Consider the following 20,429-nt stretch of genomic DNA (forward strand, 5'->3'; position numbering starts at 1 on the left):
CAATCCTGTTTTATTGTGCCTGAGCCCCTGGTTTCTTGCAGAGAGACCCCTTGACTTTATTTTAATCACAGAAATGGGTATAAATTAAGGGCTTTGAATTCTAAAACTTCCAAAATTCATAACTTTGTCATATGAACTCCAAATTGGATGGTTCAAATCGCAAAATGCTCATTATGATATTCCTTATCTATTTGAATTATGTTCATCCACTGTTTCCATGTTTCAATTTTATGGTTGGTCTCTAGGTTAGAATAAGGATATGGGAATTTCATTAGAAATAAAATAAAGGTAAAACCCTAATGAATGTTCAAAATGCCTAACTTTGTAGATCTAATCCTATTTAATGTATGATCCCATCCCTAGAATAACTTTGTTTAAGTAAGTAATTTACTAAGATACACCTAGTTAGGAAACCATAGACCACTTGACATAGTGATCTACTCCAAACCTATAATGCACCTGTGTGTCTTTACCTTTCTATTGAACCTGTGTTTGCTCCGTTGCATATGTTTGGTATACTGTTCTTTTGTCATTCCCCAAGTGTGTTGAATGAATGATTGCTTTGCGTAGACAACGAGTAGTCCGTGGTTCCCGAGTGTGTTGCAGGAGACTTCCCTGAGTAGCAACCTAGTGAAGGCAAGTGCCCTCTGACCCATTATGTCCTACTTACTTTATAATCTATTGTACCGCATACCATGATCAACCTAAGGATTGACTAGTGTTCTGTTTTTCCTGTCCTTGGTTATCCTTTGGGAATTGGCTACTATGATTAGTATTATTCTATTGCTTTACTTTAATCAATGAACATGATGCTAATATTTATGATACGATGATGTTATTCTGGATATGATGATGAACTTGTGATACTTTAGGGGACTCGGGTTGTTTCCCGAGTACCTCTCCGTAAGGACCTGTTCGTTGGATGACCACCCGGGAAAATAGTACAACCATGAGGGTGGTATGGGCCACCCTTAGCTGAGTAATTAGAGGAACCTGAGGTGTAGTCGGCTTCGCCGTCGTGCCGTCAATGGGGTCCGGGCACATTACTTGCTCTGTCGAGGCTGGGTGCCAAGGTTCTTTAGTGTTGCTTTTGTTAGTCACCCTTCCTGTGGTGAGAGGTACTGTGTTTATCAAACTAAAGAAACCTAACAGGCAGCTATGACCTCTGGGAAATCTTTGTAAAGGTTACGTAGTGAATCCCTGGACATTCACCTTGGTAGTGAAGATGGGGTCTTGCAAACCCAGGCTGGGAAGGGATCACGACTCGTGGGTAAAGTGTGCAACCTCTGTAGAGGGTTAGAAACTGGTATATCAGCCGTGCTCACAGTTATGAGCAGCCTTAGGAGCTCCTTTGATTAGAGTTACTCTGGTAACCTTTATGATGATGCGTAATGATGGTGATTATAATTATGGTTTCTAGTATTTCCTCTTGGAGGGAGTACTATTTGAGCTGATAACTTGGGATTATTGCTAAAACTTGGCTCTCTACTAGTAATAAATACCTGACTAACTAAAAGCAACTGCTTTAAGCTTAACCCCACATATAGCTAGTCCACTTTAGCCAAACGAGACATTTGCTAAGTACGTTGATGTGTACTCACCCTTGCTTAAACCACCAAACACCAGGTTGTTCCCATTGCAACCAGTGCTCAGGAGAAGATGAAGGTAATATGGAGGACTTTCAGGAGTTACAGGACTTCGACAAGTTATAGATAGATTAGTGGCAACCCCACAGTCAGCTGTCTGTGAAGGCCTTATCATACTGCATTTCGTTCAGCACTTTGTTGATGGCTTAGGTTAATGACTTTGTGGATGTTTCAGACATTGTGTTGTAATAAAATACTTATATCTGCTATTATTTTGAGCAATGTGTGATGATGTCCAACTATGTAATCGTTGTGTACGTGAATTTTTGATCCTCGCACGTACATGGTTCGCATTTGGTTTGCCTTCCAAAACCGGGTGTGACGTAAGTGGTATCACAACCTTGCTGACTGTAGGACCGCTAACCGAGACTAGAATTGTCGCTCTAAGGACTATAGACCCTCATTCTCACCTTGACCTTTGGTGTTACTTCAAAAGTCGGTCATCTCGACCAATTCTATGTTATACTACTACATACATACTCACCTTGCAATATTTTTATCTTATACCGCTTATGGTTTGCTTGCTGGTCATATAGTTCTGTTCTTACTCTTATGCTTACGACATATTTTCTAGATGGCCCGTCTTAGGTGCACTGCACGTAAGTCGGTGATCCCTTTCCTGCCCTCTCGCCTTGCGGAGCATCCACTTCGTTGCACGGTGTCTGGACAGTTGAGTCACCGGAGAGACTGCACCACTGCCTGCGCGAGGAGCAGGAACACCGATGTCAGGAGAGGGAGCAACATGACTCTTCCCCCTTGCTTCAGCAGGAGGTGGAGTCTAGGAGGCATCCTTCCTCTATGCCCCAGCTAGAGGTGCCTCTTGCACCACCACAGGGCACCCCAACTGCTGGAGGAGACCCTGATGGAGACGACGACGGTGGCAGTTCGAGCCACAACATGGAGCCTTCCGAGGAGCAGGAGCTAGAGGGACGAGTTGCCTGACCCATCACTCGTGACGCCGCTCGTGGTTGTCATTTCCTCGACGCTCTCGACACCTTGCTACGTCGGGTTTTCGACCGACACACTTGGTCGATCGAGTACCATTGTGTAGTCTACCAGCACAGTCATGGGTTATACCCAGACCAATGGGAGGCTACCTATCTGGTGCGCCATCCGGATGATGATCTCTGTGGTGCAGAGGCCTACTCAGAGCATTATTCTATCACTGAGCGAGATACTGCTAAGGTAGCGATGCAGGATGCTGCACATCATGCACTTTTGCAGTACTGCTCATTGTTCAGTGGGGTGGCTGACGGTCTTGACCTGAAGTACTATCCTTGTCGTTCGACTGGTAGTACCGGGAGTGTGATTGTCTCACCCGTTGGTGAGGGCAATCCTAGGTTGAGCAACATGGTCAACCTGGTCACCGTGCTCAATACCGAGCTGGACCACGCCCTTGATGAGTTGGGCAAGGCTCGTGCGGGGATCGCGGAACTACGTGCTAAGCGCGCGGAGTGCCGCCATCAGGAGGATGGTTCCCCCGCCCTTGCCAGGACTCAGCACCCTTACCGCTCGCTGCCCCGTGGTCATCATGCTTATGGCACCCCTGACTGCACGACCAAGATAGACTTGGAGGCTTAGAACACTAGTGTCAGAGTTTGTAATAAATGCTTAAGCTAAGTGTCTTAGTCTTGATCACTCGTGGTTAGTTAGGTTAGTTTGCTTAGCATGTGTCTCTGTGTTTGTCGTGGTAGACTTATAATGGATTTGGCTCTTTGTAATGATTGTCACCAAAATGTGGGTGTCCCCTGAAATTTAGTGTAGTTATTAACGTTAATAAAGTTAGTCATTTAGTTGGGCAACCTTTTACTTCTACTTTCCTCTTTATTTGAGAAGCTGTGTTTGGCTGTGTTGAGATTCAGTGAAGATGCTCGCTTGTTCAGTGATATGAAGACCTCTATGTACCTTTTCTTACGCTAAAAGACTACAAGATCAATTCTGATGTGTGAATGCCTTCCACAGATGTCTGACAACAGGCACAAAGGTGGGAGGTGTACCCAGCAAGAGCAGCAAGCCCCACAAGATGAGGCACCTCAGCAGTTGCCTCCACCACCACCACCAATGTTAGTGGAGCAGATGTCTTCATGCAGACCTAAGCAGTGCAAGCAATCGGGCAGACCTTGTGTTGGGGGTCTTCATCTTCCGAAGGTCCTAAAAACACGGCTAACATGTTTTCCAAGTATAATATATACAGGGACCTTCGGCCTTGGGATGAAGCTGTACACGATATGAAAAGTGTGGTTCAGGAGAAGGATGAACCAGTTCTGAAGCTACCTGTGGAGAAGCTTCGGCTTAGCAGTGAAAAATGGAACCGACTTAAAGGGAAAAGGCTGTCTAGTCCTTGATAGATTATCCTTAAGTCAATAATAAATGTCAAGGGCATGTATGTAATTTTACACAGGCTGCGTCCTGTGTCTATAAATAGATGAACAATAACACTGTACTGTTCACGCTGACTTGTATTCACTCGCACGTCACGCCTGGATTTTTACCTTCTGTCAAGCTGAAGGTATAAATGTAACTCGATATTGTTCATGTTTATTCATGATAATATACTAAAATATTCTGATGATGTCATATGATTATTCATGTTATTTTCCATGTTTCATATGCTTCTACTTTCATTATTATATATATTGATATGATGAAGGTACGTCCTTCATAACCTTCGTCTAAAGACCATTATATCCTAAGGGAGATAATGCTTCGAAGGACGAAGGTCTTTAACCATTAAGGTTTTGTGTTGCCTTGTTCTTAACTCATAGCATTTGAGAACAAGTCCCCAACATTGGCGCCCACCTCCGGTGAACTCATTTGACCACCTTCGGCAAGCTGTGACCTTCGTCATGCCGCCGAAGAAAGCTTCAGGGCTAGGGGCTGCACTGCAGCCACTGGACGTCAATCAGGAAACACTGCGTGAAGCCAGAAATCAAAAAGGAAGGCTACAAGTCCAACGCCTCAGGAGGAGGAGTTGGACCAAGAAATTAGGGACCTCTAAGTAATCAATCAGCAGGTCCAAAGGAAGAAAGAGAAGATGCTTCATCTTGCTGATCTTCAGAAGAAGATCGACGAAGCCGCTGAGGAAATGCGTCATCTCACCCAAGATGACCAGGACCGACGAACTCAACGCAGAGAGCTTCGCCAGGACAATTCCTATGATGATGACGAGTGGTATGATGATTTCCATCATGGAAATTTTGCTTTTGATGATGCTTCTCCTCTGTCAGCAGAACTGCAGGCTACACCATGGCCACCATCATACAAGCCACCCCAGCTCCCCATGTATGATGGGCACTCAGATCCGAAGCAGTTTCTGATGAGCTATGAAGCAACCATATCTTCATATGGGGGCAATACCGCAGTCATGGCGAAATCCTTCGTCACGGCAGTCAAGAATGTTGCACAAACCTGATACTCCTCTCTTCGGCCAGGAACAATCACATCATGGCAGAAGCTGAAGGACATGCTGATCACAAGTTTCCAAGGGTTTTAGACAAAGCTGGTTACTGCTCAAGCTTTGTTCCAGTGCACGCAAGACCACGAAGAATACCTCCAGGCGTATGTTCGAAGGTTCTTGCGTCTGAGAGCACAAGCACCCATAGTGCCCAATGAAATTGTCATTGAGGCCATGATCAAGGGTCTTCGACCAGGACCTACGGCTCAATACTTCGCCAGGAAACCCCCTCAGACTCTGGAGAAGTTGCTTCAGAAAATGGATGAGTACATCCGGACCGATAATGATTTTCACCAAAGAAGGGAGGAAGCTTATCGGTTTTCTGAGATGACTAGGGGCTTCGGAGGACGAATCCAACCTAGGCATGTCAGATCAATCCACAACTCTAGTCAGAATGATGACAGAGGAAGCCAGTTTCAGAGGCCACAACACAGCTCACAGTCTTCAGGGCAGCAACAAAGCTCCTTCAGGCCACCAGCTCCAAGGGGCAGAGGCGGCAGGGGCTTCGGAAGAAGATATGGGGATCAGCCCAGGAAAATCTATTGCTTATTCTATGGTGAATACAAGGGCCACACTACAAGAACGTGCCAGGTCACCATTCAGAAGCAAAAAGAGATTGCCGAAGAAAAAGCCCGACAGAATCAGCCGAAGCAGGTTTTACATACTGCTTCATGCTACTCTCCCTATATACCAAAATATGTGGGTAATCAACCTGCAACTTTTGTTGCTTCGACAAGTCATTCACAAGCTTCCTGGCCCCAGCTTCCACTGCCACCACCATTGACACCTACTCATAACCGAAGCCAGCAGTCAGAAGGGCGCCAGCACTCCCAACAACAACACGACTTCAGGGAGGAGTTCGAAGCTCGTACAGTCAATAGAACTGTACGATAATCGAAGCACATATACTGAGGAATATCCAACTTCTGAAGTACTTTTATCTTTTATGCCATTTTACTTTCTATATGAGAAACAAGTAATGAAAAACTTAGTTTCAATTTCTTGTAATAATTCTGCCTACACCAGAATGAAATATATCTTCTTCATATATTTACGAAGCTCGAAAGACGACTCTTAAGGGAACGAAGTAAATTTCGAAGCTCAAAAGTCGTTCCTAAGGGAGCGCAGTGTAAGTTTTCTGCTCAAAAGTCATTCCAAAGGAAATGCAAAGCCAAATACCGCCGAAATATAAGGCGAAGAAGTTCAAAAGTCGTTCCTAAGGGGATGCAGAACTTATACCACTGAAATAGAAGGTAAAGAAGCTCAAAAGTTGTTCCTAAGGGGATGCAGAGCTTAGACTCAAAAGACGTTCCTAAGGGGATGCAGAGTCTTCCGTGTACCAGTGTGGGTGTTAAAGCATCATCATATTGCATCATATCATCGCATCATTTAGCATAGCATCACATCATACATCATATCGCATCAACAGAAAGATTGAATACGAAGCAAATCTTTGGAAATACTTCGTTGAATGAAAATGTGCTAAGGCACGAAGCAAGCTTCGGGTGACGATTCTATCAGATCTGCCCAAGAAGGGGCTTCCTTCTTTACGAAGCATGAAAAGAAGGGAAGGTGTTTTTTCGCCGAAGGCTCAAAAAGCGGTATGTGTGTATGTTTCATGCATCGCAAAGAAATAAATTACAACATCTTACATATTCGATTCAATGTTACATACATCAAATGTACATAGTTTTGTTACAATAGAAGCCTAATCTTCCTTCAATTGTTCCATACATCAAGCATTTCAAAATATTATTACAATAAAATCTATTCTTCTCTAAGGACTTTTTCTGTGACTTTGTTCAATAGTTTATCAATGACTTCGTCGATAATGGAGTTCACCATGCTTATAATATCCAGTGCTTCCTTCATCTCTGGATCAACTAGGGGATGGTACGGCTCCGGTGGCGGGGATAGTTCAGCTGTAATAGGTAAACTGTTAGTTTGAAGCCACAAAGCAAGTACTGAAGCCAAAAAATAAAAACAATACCTATGCGCCTTTCACGTTCAGCTGTCTCTTCAGCTCGCTTTGCTTCTTCCCGGGCGTCGTGGGTGTCTTTTTCATTCTTTTTTATAATTTCGTTGGCCAGCTCTCGGCCACCGTTCACCCAGACATCGGAATAAAACTTCCCGCCCACTAAAGTTGCTTCGGCTGAAGGATCCTTCGTGTCGTCTATGGAGAAGGCAGCTTCGGCCTGGGCTATAGCCTTAACGTGATCACATCCGGCCTTCTCCAAAATAGCTACGATTCCCCGAGCGCCGGAGAAAGCACAAATATCCCCGCGATCATTCAAGATTTCCTCGAAAGCTTCGGCTTCCCCACTTATCCATTCAATAACGCCCTCGGGGTCGCCTCGGATAAAATTTTCTTCAGAAGAGTAGGCACCCACTTTGGAGAAGCTAGTTTTTAATTTCTTCACGCAGTCCAAGGATTTCTCAAAACACTTTTCCTTGGATTTGCAAAGTTCTTCAACATTTTTCTCTAGCTTATTCTACCAATATTCACTAATCTCTTGGTTAGCCTGTGCGAGCGCGCAGTTCTCATTAGCTTCAACAAGTTTTTTACGAAGATCTTCAACCTCGGCTTTGTGAGCTTCGGCCTGAGCATTACACTTAGCTTCGTCTTCTTTTATTTTATTCACCAATGAAATCAAAATCTTGTCTTTCTCCAAACCTTCATTTCTTAGCTCAATTACCTCTGAGCGAAGGTTGCTGAGAGCTATTGTACAACCTTCGTCTTCGGCGCTTTTTTGTGCCCTCAAGGCATTGCTAAGAATTAAGCCCTGCAAGAAAAAGAAATAATTAAGTATAGCAATGAAATTCTTCATTTACAACTTTAAAAGTTAACTTCTATACCTTTATACTGTTATACGCAAGGCTATCAGCAAGATCATCCTTCGACACGGCCGAAAGACCTTCTTCAAGCTTCGAAAATCCCATACTTTTAGCTATCTCCCGGCAAACAGATTGTCACACCCGGGTTTTAGGGGCACCAAGACCCGGGCGAGAACATAAACACCAGATATGCTGGGACCAAGTCTCACACATATGATGTATAGTGGCATAGGATCGAATGTCACATCTTTATATATAACAGGAGTTCTATACAAAATAAATAATTACATTATAAGGAGACAATGGTCCAGCAACCCAAAGTTGACTGGGAGACGACGGCCTAGACCTCTCACGAACACATCGCAGCATCCTCCAAGCGCCTCATCCTGCGGTACCTGTTCTTGACCTGTGGGGGTGTGAGACAGCAAGAGTGAGCTCACATACGTTCATCGCTCAACAAGTTGTGGGGAATAATGTGTATGAACTCGCCAAAGGTGGGAGCTCATGTGAAGTGTAAGGCTTACCAAAGAGGATGGCTGAAGCTGAGCATTGCTTTTAAAGTTGGTCAAAATTTTATTAGCCATTACTAAGTATAAGTAAATACCAACCCAATTAAATAGTAGAACAGAAGTAACAACATCACCTGCGATGCAATGCATATGACAAATTGAATTTAAGTTCCATAGATTAATCATGTGAGTGTCCGAGCCGCTCATGACCGTGAGCACGGCTAGTATACCAGTTTTACACTCTGCAGAGGTTGCACATCTTTACCCACAAGTCATGTTACCCATCTGCCAAGGGATCGCGACTTCCCATACACCTCTACCGAGGAGGCGAGGCAGGGTAACACTACGAGGCCTTTACAAAGTTCCACTAGCTTCAGAAAACCCGCTACAGTTTATAGGAAGCTCCAATGCAAGAATCCCTTGCAGGACCGCCATCGCAGCAAAATCCTCCCGAGGGCCTCCCTACACTGACCACTCCCCTACTGCCCTTGCCCCTTTCGGGTAAGGTAGTCCTCCACTAGCTTTCCTAATTAGTCAGCCAAGGGCGTCCATAAACCCTTGTGGTAGCACTGTTTTCCCGGGTGGTTCTCCATGTTCCAATTAACATAATGATCTTATCATGAACAGTAATAATAAAAAGACAATAAAAGTGTGATCATGAATAATGTATCTTCATACCCAAAACCACATAAAGCACTAGCAAGTACTACCCAAAAAGTTCAGTGGTAAACAAGGTATAAAGATAGACAAACTAGGGTAACCTATTGGGTCCCATCAAAATTAACCTATGCAGATCATTATGATTAATTAGAACATGACTGGGTAAAAAGAAGTGATCAAGGGCACAACTTGCCTGGGACTTGAGATTCCAGGTACCAGGATGATCTTCAGATGACTCGTGACCTCACTGCTAGTCGTAGCAATACAGACAAACATTGTATAAGCAAAATTAACATCACACCAAACATGAGAACAAACTGCGTAATAATAATCTACGCGTTGCTACGAGATCGTAGGAACAAGAATCACTAAATTCGAAGTTACGGTTATGAAGTTATGATTTTATAAAGATTTAAGTGTTGGACACAAAAGAAAATGAGCACATAAATTATACCTTTGTTTCATAATAAAATAAAATTACCAGATGATAAATAATATTATTATGAATTTATAGCAACTGGAATAAATTAATTCGGACCTAAGATGAATTAAATATGAATTATACAAGTTTCTGGAATTATTTATGTATTAAAAATCAATTTCCAAAATTAATTCTCTAATTTTACTACTCTCTGGACTGCGCGCATATTAAACAGAGATGCAGGGGGCTCAGGATAAAATTGCCTAGACACAGATCGGCTGGCGCCAGGACTGCGGGTTGAATCCGCAGAAACGGAGGGGCTCTTAAGGAAAAAGGCTATGGCGAAGGGGTATAGAGAGATTTGGGCCGTTCGATCAAAACCGAGGGCCCAGATTAGATCCGGCTTACGCTGAATCGGTATGCGATATATACCGCTAGATCTAACAGTTCACATCACCCCTGATCCTGATCAAATCCCCACTAACCCAGCCAGATCCCACGGTCCACATGCTTTCTTCTTCAACCCGCCACAAGTCACGGCGGCGCCCAAAGTTTGGTCACGATGCTACGCCGACCAGCCTCCCAACCGGTGACCCCATGGTCCACTACCCAATCCAACAAATCCTAGACTATGCGGTGGCCATTGCGAATCCTACAGGAGGGGGGTTTTCTTACCATCGGTAGTGTAACGCCCTGAATTTGGGGGTAGAATTTTTTCTTCTTTTCTCTCACCAAATTCGGGCGTTACTCTCTTTTCTCTTTCCCCGTTTGCTCCTTCTTCCCAATTTCAAACCAGTATAGCGGCAGGTGTCCGTGTCATGTATAGGCCAAAACCTAAGTGTCATGGGTGTTGCATCATGCCGAAGCGCATTTCTTTGTCTGATGTTGAGTGTTCGTCTCGTTCCGTTCCGGATTTCGGTTCGCGATTTAATTCCGTTTAGTGGTCGTGCTCGTCGTGGGTTTTCGATCCGCGAAGTGGCCCGGCCCAGCCCAACCTAGTCCAGCCCAGCCCAGCCGGCCCGACCCGCCCCGGCCTGCGCGCCCCTGGCGCCCAAACCCCCCCCCATGCGCCCCCCTCCTCTCTCTCTCTCATTTGGATCTCCCGCGCAACAACCTCTCCTCTCCCTCTTCCACCTCTCTCTCCCCGTGGTGCCCTAGGGTTTGGAGACGGCGATCACCGGATTTTGGACCCCGAGGTGAGCTCCCCTCCCCTTCTCCTCTCTCTCTCTCTCTCTCCCTCTCCCTCCTCTTCTTCCCCCCGCGCACGCCCTCCCTTTCCCTTGCCCGCGCGCGACCCCGTCCCCGCCCCTGCCCTGCCCGCCCGGCAGCGCCCCCCGCCCCTCCCCCGGCCGCGGCGGCGCTCCCCGCCGCCTGCCCGGCCGCGGCGGCGGCTCCCGCCCCCTGCTCGCCCGCGCGGCGCCCCCCCCGCCCCTCCCCCGGCCGCGGCGGCGCTCCTCGCCCCTGCTCGCCCGCGCGGCGGCGCCCGCCCCTCCCCCGGCCTCGCGGCGGCGCTCCCCGCCTCCTGCTCGCCCGCGCGGCGCTCCCCGCCCCCTGCTCGCCCGCGCGGCGCTCCCCGCCCCCTCCCCGGCGCGGCGGCGCCCGCCCCCTGCCCCTCCCCGCGGCGGCGATCTCGCCCGCCCCCTGCCCGGCCCCGCGTGGCGGCGCTCGCCCGCCCCTGCTCGCCCGCGGCGGCGCCCGCCCGCCCCTGCTCGCCCGGCGGCGCTCGCCCGCCCCTGCCCGCGCGCGGTGGCGATCCCGCCCGCCCCCGCTCGCCGGTGCACGGCCCCCGGCGCGGCCTCCGGCCCCCGGCGCGGCCCCCGGCCGGTTCAACCGCCCCCTGGCCGGTTCAACCGCCCTGGCCCCAGCTCGCCCGCCCGTTCCCCCGTCCCGGCCTCGCCCGACCGTGTCCCCGCTCGCCCGCGCTCGCGGTGATTATTCTTTAATTAGCGTGTTGCGTCGCGCGCTTCGCCGCGCGACAGATTTGTCTAAATTCAGATTCTATCTTGTGTTGCGTCGTGCGCTTCGTCGCGCGACGATCCATTTTTGTTTCAGGTTGTTTAAGGTGTAACGCCGCGTGTGTATTCACGCGACGTTCCACTTTGGACTCAGTTTAGTCGACGTATGCCGTCGTGCGCTTCGTCGCGCGACGCTTAACGTCTCCTCTTAACTAAGGCAAAGTGTCTCGTTGCGTGCTCGGTCGCGCGACAAGTCGTTAATTTCTTAATTTGTTTTAGAGAGCTTTGTCGCGCGTCTCGCCGCGCGACCATCCTTTTATGTATCTCCACCTGCTTATAATAATTAGACATGAAACATGACTTTACTTTACGCTAAACATAGTGTCTACATTGAATTTCCTTCTATTAAGCGAGTGGTTAATTTATAATCATGTAACGTGATCGTTTCTCGACTGTCTTTTTCTCTTTCTCTCTTAACCGTACTCGCGAGCCTGCGTAGAACGTCTGTTTACTTATTGCATTCTATTGTATGGTGTACTGTTCTTTGGTATTAAATATGTGGATGTATGTATGTTTGCGCTCGCATAGAGAACGATCCGGTTGAAGAGCCCGAGGAACTCGCAGGAGAAGCCCCTGAGCAGCAGTCGTTTGGTGGAGGCAAGTGTCCCTTGACCTATCTATGTCCTATTCATTATTTAATTCACCTCCCGCTTTACACATTTATGCCTAAGGATTGACTAGTTTTGTTATCCATGTCCTTGTTTACCTATCTGGGTTGGATTATTACTGTTTAGCTTTATGCTATTGCTCAACTATAATCAATGAACATGATGAGATTATCTATGATACGCTGTTTTCCCTTCTCTTATGATGATGTGATACTTGTGGTCTTCAAGGGGGCTCGAGCGGTTTCTCGAGTGCCTCTCCGTAAGGACCTGTTCTATGGATGACCGCCCGGGAAAACAGTGCAACCATGAGGGTGGAATGGGGTGCCCTTAGCTGAATAATTAGAGGATCCGGGGTGTAGTTCACTTAGCCGTCGTGCCGTCAATGGGGCTCGGTGTATGCGGCTCGCTCTGCCAAGTTTGGGTTCGCCCCTTGGGGAGGAGTGCGGTGCATTTAGGAAACCTAACGGGTGGCTACAGCCCCGGGGAATCTTTGTAAAGGCTACGTAGTGATGCCCTGCTGGGTCACCTTGGTAGTGATCAATGGAGAGTCATGATCTCCGGGCAGAATGGGAATCACGGCTTGTGGGTAAAGTGCACAACCTCTGCAGAGTGTTTGAAAACTGATATATCAGCCGTGCTCACGGTTATGAGCGGCCAAGGGAGATACTTTGGTACAGGTGGTTATGAGATTGATGGTTTTGGTTATGACTATGATGCTGGTAAGTGGTACTCTTTCCGTTTGGAAAGGAGTACGTTTGGGTTAATAACTTGGGTTAATGCTAAAAACCTGGCTTTCTACTAGTAAGTAATAATCTGACCAACTAAAAGCAACTGCTTGACTTATCCCCACATAAAGCTAGTCCACTACAGCCAAACAGGATACTTGCTGAGTATGTTGATGTGTACTCACCCTTGCTCTACACACCAAACCCCCCCATCCCCAGGTTGTCAGCATTGCAACCACTGCTCAGGCGAAGATGAAGCTGTGGAAGGAGACTTCCAGGAGTTCCAAGATTACGACGAGTTCTAGGTGTGGGTTAGCGGCAACCCCCAGTCGGCTGCCTGTGAAGGCCGCGGTTATCTACGTTTCTTTTCCGCACTTTGATTTATTGTAAGGACTATATGGACGTCTCAGACGTATGATGTAATCGACTATTTCCCTTATTAATACTATTTTGAGCACTGTGTGATGATGTCCATATTATGTAACTGCTGTGTACGTGAATAACTGATCCTGGCACGTACATGGTTCGCATTCGGTTTACCTTCTAAAACCGGGTGTGACATAAGTGGTATCAAAGCCGTGCTGACTGTAGGACCGCTAACCTAGAGTAGAATGGTCGTTCTAAGGACTATAGACCTCTGTCTCTGCCTTGACTTTGATATCCCTTCAAAAGTTGGTCATACCGACCAAACCTATGTTCTACTATATATTATACCTTGCTGAAAATCATGTTTTACTCTAATCCTTCATTTACTTATGATTCATTATTTGCTGGTCATATTAGTTCTATTCTCACCCTTTTGCTTGCGATGTCTTTTGTAGATGGCTCGACTTAGACACACTGCACGAAAGTCAGTCATCCCCTTCTTACCCTCCCGCCTTGCTGAGCGTCCGCTTCGCCGTCCCGTGGCCGGACAGTCTAGCCACTTGGAGAGACTACACCACCGCCTGCGTGAGGAGCAGGAACGTCGACGACAGGAGCAGCAGGACTCTTCTTTCTCGCTCCAGCAGGAGATAGAGTCTGTGAGGAGTTGCTCCCCTGTGCTTCCTCTGGAGGCGCCCCCTGCACCACCACTGGGCGCCCCAGCTTCTGGAGTAGCTGCTGGAGGAGACCCAGACGACGGAGGTGGCGACGACAGCTCGAGCCACGACACCGACTTCTCTGCTAACCCTGAGCCGGAAGGATGGGTTGCTCGGCCCATCACTCGCGACGCTGCTCGCGGGTGTCACTTCCATGATGCGCTCGACACCCTGCTACGTCAGGCATTTGACCGACATACTTGGTCTGTCGAGTATCGCTGTGTGGTCTACCAGCACAGTCGCGGGGTCTACCCGGACCGCTGGGAGGCAACCTGCTTGGTGCGCTGCCCGGAGAACAGTCTCCAGGGTGCGGAGGCCTGCTCAGAGCACTATTCTATCTCTGAGCGGGACTCAGCTGAGGCAGCCATGCAAGATGCTGCACGGCGTGCGCTTTCGCACTACTGCTCGGTTTTCGGTGGGGCAGCTGACGGTCTTGACCTGAAGTATTACCCCCGCCGTCCATCTGGCAGCACAGGAGGCGTGATTGTCTCACCTGTCGGTGAGGGCAATCCTAGGTTGAGCAGCACAGTCAACCTAGCCGCCGTGCTAAACACGGAGCTGGACCATGCATTAGACGAGCTGAGTAGGGCTCGTGCTGAGATCGCCCTGCTGCGGGCTGAGCGCGCGGAACGTCGTCACCTGGATGGTGGTTCCCCCGCTCCCGTCGGGACTCAGCACCCGTACCGCTCACCTCAGCGTGGAAACCAGTCTTATGGCAATCCCGACTGCAAGACCAAGATAACTCTAGAACCATAGCTCGTTAGAGTTGGATCTTGTAATTAATACGAAATATATACATAGAAGCTTCAGTCTTAGCGTTAGTCTCGGTCTTAGTTAGTCTTAGTTAGACAGGGTAGTTTGCTATATCCTGTGCATTTATGTTTGTCATGATGAACTGTGTTTGGTTTGGATCTTTGTAATGACTGTCACCAGAGTGTGGGTATCCCCTGCTTTTTGGTTTACCTATTACGTTAATGGAGTTAGTTATATAGTTGGGAAACCCCTTTTATTCCACTTTCCTTTCTATCTGAGAAGCTGTGTGGTCTGTGTTGGAGATCAGTGAAGATGCTCATCTGTTCAGTGCTGTTGAAGAATTCTATTCTCTTTCCTTATGCTGCAAGATTTGCCAGATCAGTTCTGATGTGTGGTTGCATTCTGCAGATGTCAGAAAACAGGCGCAGAGGAGGAAGGCGTGCTCAGCAGGAGCGAGCCGCTCAACAGGAGGAGGTGCCCCAGCAGCAGCACCTGCCGCCCCCGCCCCCGATGTCCATCGAGCAGATGTTTCTGATGCAGACTCAGGCAGTTCAAGCCATCGGTCAGACTTTGGCCGCCATTCAGCAGCAGCAGCAACAGCAGCAGGCCCCACCTCAGCCTCAGATGCCCAGAGACAAGCGTGCTGAATTCATGAGAGGTCATCCACCAACGTTTGCTCATTCTTCTGACCCTATGGATGCTGAAGACTGGCTGCGCACTGTGGAGCGGGAGTTGCATACCGCTCAGTGCGATGACAGGGAGAAAGTCCTGTATGGTCCCCGTCTGTTGAGAGGAGCAGCCCAATCATGGTGGGAGTCTTACCTCGCCACCCATGCCCATCCTGACGCCATCACCTGGGAAGAGTTCAGAGGAAGCTTTCGTCAGTACCATGTTCCTGCAGGTCTGATGACAGTGAAGAAGGAGGAGTTCCTGGCCCTCAAGCAAGGGCCAATGTCTGTCAGTGAGTACCGGGACAAGTTTCTGCAATTGTCTCGCTATGCTCCTGAAGATGTCAACACCGATGCCAAGCGGCAGTACCGTTTTCTGAGAGGCTTGGTTGACCCTCTGCAGTATCAGCTGATGAATCACACCTTTCCGACATTCCAGCACCTGATTGACAGAGCAATCATGACAGAGAGGAAGCGTAAGGAGATGGAAGATCGTAAGCGCAAGATCAGTGGACCCCAGCCTGGAAGTAGCAATCGTCCTCGTTTCTCAGGCAATCAACCTCAGCAGTTCAGGCAGAACCAGCGTCCACCTCAGCATCAGCAATTTCAAAGGCAGTACCCTCAGAATCAGTACCAGAACCGTCAGAGCAATCAGTCAGGAGGTCAGCTTCAGAGGCAGAATCAGCAGGCACCTCGCCTTCCTGCCCCAGCAAACCAGCAGAACAGTCAGGCAGCACCAGCTCAGGTTGGAAACAGAGCATGTTTCCACTGTGGAGAGCAAGGCCACTGGGTGATGCAATGTTCGAAGAAGGCAGCCCAGCAGCAGTCAGGCCCCAATGCCCCAGCAAAGCAGAATGTGTCTCAGCCTGGAGCAGGCAATCGCTCTCAGCCGCGCTATAATCATGGAAGACTGAACCACTTGGAAGCTGAAGCAGTTCAGGAGACCCCCGGCATGATAGTAGGTATGTTCCCAGTCGACTCCCATATCGCAGAAGTGTTATTTGATACTGGAGCAACACATTCTTTCATTACTGCATCATGGGTAGAAGCACATAATCTTCCAATTACTACCATGTCAACCCCCATTCAAATTGACTCAGCCGGTGGTAGAATTCGTGCCGATAGCATTTGTTTGAATATAAGTGTGGAAATAAGGGGGATAGCGTTTCCCGCCAACCTTACAGTAATGGGTACTCAGGGAATAGATGTCATCCTAGGGATGAATTGGCTAGATAAGTATCAGGCAGTTATCAGTTGTGATAAAAGGACCATCAAGTTGGTGTCCCCACTAGGAGAGGAAGTGGTGACTGAGTTAGTCCCGCCTGAGCCAAAGAAAGGAAGTTGTTATCAGCTAGCTGTTGATAGCAGTGAAGCAGACCCAATTGAGAGCATCAAGGTTGTGTCCGAGTTCCCAGATGTGTTTCCAAAGGACTTACCGGGTATGCCACCAGAGCGGAAAGTTGAGTTTGCTATAGAGCTTCTTCCTGGAACCGCCCCTATCTTCAAGAGAGCATACAGAATATCTGGACCAGAGTTGGATGAACTTAAGAAGCAAATTGATGAGCTATCAGAGAAAGGTTACATTCGGCCAAGCACCTCGCCTTGGGCCGCCCCTGTCCTATTTGTGGAAAAGAAAGATGGCACCAAGAGGATGTGCATCGATTATCGAGCTTTGAATGAGGTCACGATCAAGAACAAGTATCCCTTGCCCAGAATAGAAGATCTGTTCGACCAGTTGAGAGGAGCCAGTGTGTTCTCCAAGATTGATCTGAGGTCAGGTTATCATCAGCTCAGGATCTGACCTTCGGACATTCCGAAGACGGCATTCATTTCCAAGTATGGTTTGTATGAGTTCACAGTGATGTCTTTTGGTTTGACCAATGCGCCAGCGTTCTTCATGAACTTGATGAATAGTGTATTCATGGATTATCACGATAAGTTTGTGGTGGTATTCATTGATGACATTCTGGTTTATTCTCAAAGCGAAGAAGAGCACGCAAATCATTTGAGGATGGTATTGCAGAGATTGCGAGAGCACCAGTTGTATGCAAAGTTGAGCAAGTGTGAGTTCTGGATCAGTGAAGTCCTGTTCTTGGGTCACATAATCAACAAAGAAGGATTGGCTGTGGATCCGAAGAAAGTGGCAGACATTTTGAACTGGAAAGCGCCAACAGATGCCCGAGGAATCAAGAGTTTCATTGGGATGGCCGGATATTATCGGTGATTCATTGAAGGGTTTTCGAAGATTGCAAAACCAATGACAGCGTTGCTAGGCAACAAAGTTGAGTTCAAGTGGACCCAGAAATGCCAAGAGGCCTTTGAAGCGCTGAAAGAGAAGTTGACTACAGCGCCTGTCCTAGTCTTGCCTGATGTGCACAAGCCCTTTTCGGTGTATTGCGATGCTTGTTACACATGTTTGGGATGTGTGTTGATGCAAGAGGGAAGAGTTGTGGCTTACTCGTCCCGACAGCTGAAGGTTCATGAGAAGAATTACCCAATCCATGATCTAGAGTTGGCAGCAGTGGTTCACGCACTGAAGACATGGAGGCACTATCTGTATGGACAGAAATGCGATGTTTACACAGATCACAAGAGTCTGAAGTACATATTCACCCAGTCAGAGTTGAACATGAGGCAACAAAGATGGTTAGAGTTGATTAAAGATTATGAGTTGGAGATTCATTACCATCCAGGCAAAGCAAACGTAGTGGCAGATGCTTTGAGCAGAAAGAGTCAAGTCAATCTGATGGTTGCTCGTCCGATGCCTTATGAGTTGGCCAAGGAGTTTGACAGGTTGAGTCTCGGATTTCTGAACAATTCGCGAGGAGTTACAGTTGAGTTGGAACCTACCTTGGAGCGTGAAATCAAAGAAGCACAGAAGAATGATGAGAAAATCAGTGAGATCCGGCGACTGATTCTAGATGGCAAAGGCAAAGATTTTCGAAAAGACGCAGAAGGCGTGATATGGTTCAGAGACCGCTTGTGTGTTCCCAATGTCCAGTCCATTCGGGAGTTGATTCTCAAGGAAGCTCATGAGACAGCTTATTCGATTCACCCTGGCAGTGAGAAGATGTATCAGGATCTGAAGAAGAAATTCTGGTGGTACGGAATGAAGAGGGAAATCGCAGAGCATGTGGCTATGTGCGATAGTTGCCGAAGAATTAAGGCAGAGCACCAGAGACCTGCTGGATTGTTGCAACCGTTGCAGATCCCTCAGTGGAAATGGGATGAAATTGGTATGGACTTCATAGTCGGATTGCCTCGCACTCGAGCCGGCTACGATTCCATTTGGGTAGTAGTGGACCGTTTGACCAAGTCAGCCCACTTCTTACCTGTCAAGACCAACTACAGCAGTGCAGTATTGGCAGAATTGTATATGTCTCGGATCGTTTGTCTTCATGGTGTGCCAAAGAAGATAGTGTCAGACAGAGGAACGCAGTTCACCTCTCATTTCTGGCAGCAGTTGCATGAAGCTTTGGGCACGCATCTGAATTTCAGTTCAGCTTATCATCCGCAGACAGATGGCCAGACCGAAAGGACCAATCAAATTCTTGAAGACATGTTGAGAGCCTGTGCGTTGCAAGATCAGTCCGGATGGGACAAGCGATTGCCTTATGCAGAGTTTTCCTATAACAACAGTTACCAGGCCAGTTTAAAGATGTCACCATTTCAGGCGCTCTATGGAAGGAGTTGTAGAACTCCGTTGCAATGGGATCAGCCTGGAGAAAAGCAAGTGTTTGGGCCAGACATTTTGCTTGAAGCCGAAGAGAACATCAAGATGGTCCGAGAGAATCTGAAGATAGCGCAATCGAGGCAGCGAAGCTATGCAGACACAAGAAGAAGAGAGCTGAGTTTCGAAGTCGGAGACTTTGTCTATCTGAAAGTGTCACCGATCAGAGGAGTCAGGAGATTCGGAGTGAAAGGCAAGCTAGCACCCCGCTACATTGGTCCGTATCAGATTCTTGCAAGACGTGGAGAAGTGGCCTATCAGCTCAGTTTGCCTGAGAATTTGTCTGCTGTGCATGATGTCTTTCATGTGTCTCAGTTGAAAAAGTGCTTGCGTGTGCCAGAAGAGCAGTTGCCAGTGGAAGGCCTTGAAGTCCAGGAAGACTTGACCTACGTTGAGAAGCCAGTGCAAATCCTTGAGGTTGCAGACCGAGTCACCCGAAGGAAGACCATCAGAATGTGCAAAGTCAGATGGGATCATCACTCTGAGGAAGAAGCAACCTGGGAGCGTGAAGATGATCTGATGGCTAAATACCCTGAGCTCTTTGCTAGCCAACCCTGAATCTCGAGGGCGAGATTCTTTTAAGGGGGATAGGTTTGTAACGCCCTGAATTTGGGGGTAGAATTTTTTCTTCTTTTCTCTCACCAAATTCGGGCGTTACTCTCTTTTCTCTTTCCCCGTTTGCTCCTTCTTCCCAATTTCAAACCAGTATAGCGGCAGGTGTCCGTGTCATGTATAGACCAAAACCTAAGTGTCATGGGTGTTGCATCATGCCGAAGCGCATTTCTTTGTCTGATGTTGAGTGTTCGTCTCGTTCCGTTCCGGATTTCGGTTCGCGATTTAATTCCGTTTAGTGGTCGTGCTCGTCGTGGGTTTTCGATCCGCGAAGTGGCCCGGCCCAGCCCAACCTAGTCCAGCCCAGCCCAGCCGGCCCGGCCCGCCCCGGCCTGCGCGCCCCTGGCGCCCAAAACCCCCCCCCCATGCGCCCCCCTCCTCTCTCTCTCATTTGGATCTCCCGCGCAACAACCTCTCCTCTCCCTCTTCCACCTCTCTCTCCCCGTGGTGCCCTAGGGTTTGGAGACGGCGATCACCGGATTTTGGACCCCGAGGTGAGCTCCCCTCCCCTTCTCCTCTCTCTCTCCCTCTCCCTCCTCTTCTTCCCCCCGCGCGCGCCCTCCCTTTCCCCTGCCCGCGCGCGACCCCGTCCCCGCCCCTGCCCTGCCCGCCCGGCGGCGCCCCCCCCGCCCCTCCCCCGGCCGCGGCGGCGCTCCCCGCCCCCTGCCCGGCCGCGGCGGCGGCTCCCGCCCCCTGCTCGCCCGCGCGGTGCCC

The sequence above is a fragment of the Zea mays genome, chromosome 4, assembly GCF_902167145.1.
Source record: "Zea mays cultivar B73 chromosome 4, Zm-B73-REFERENCE-NAM-5.0, whole genome shotgun sequence".
Classification (NCBI taxonomy): Eukaryota; Viridiplantae; Streptophyta; class Magnoliopsida; order Poales; family Poaceae; genus Zea; species Zea mays.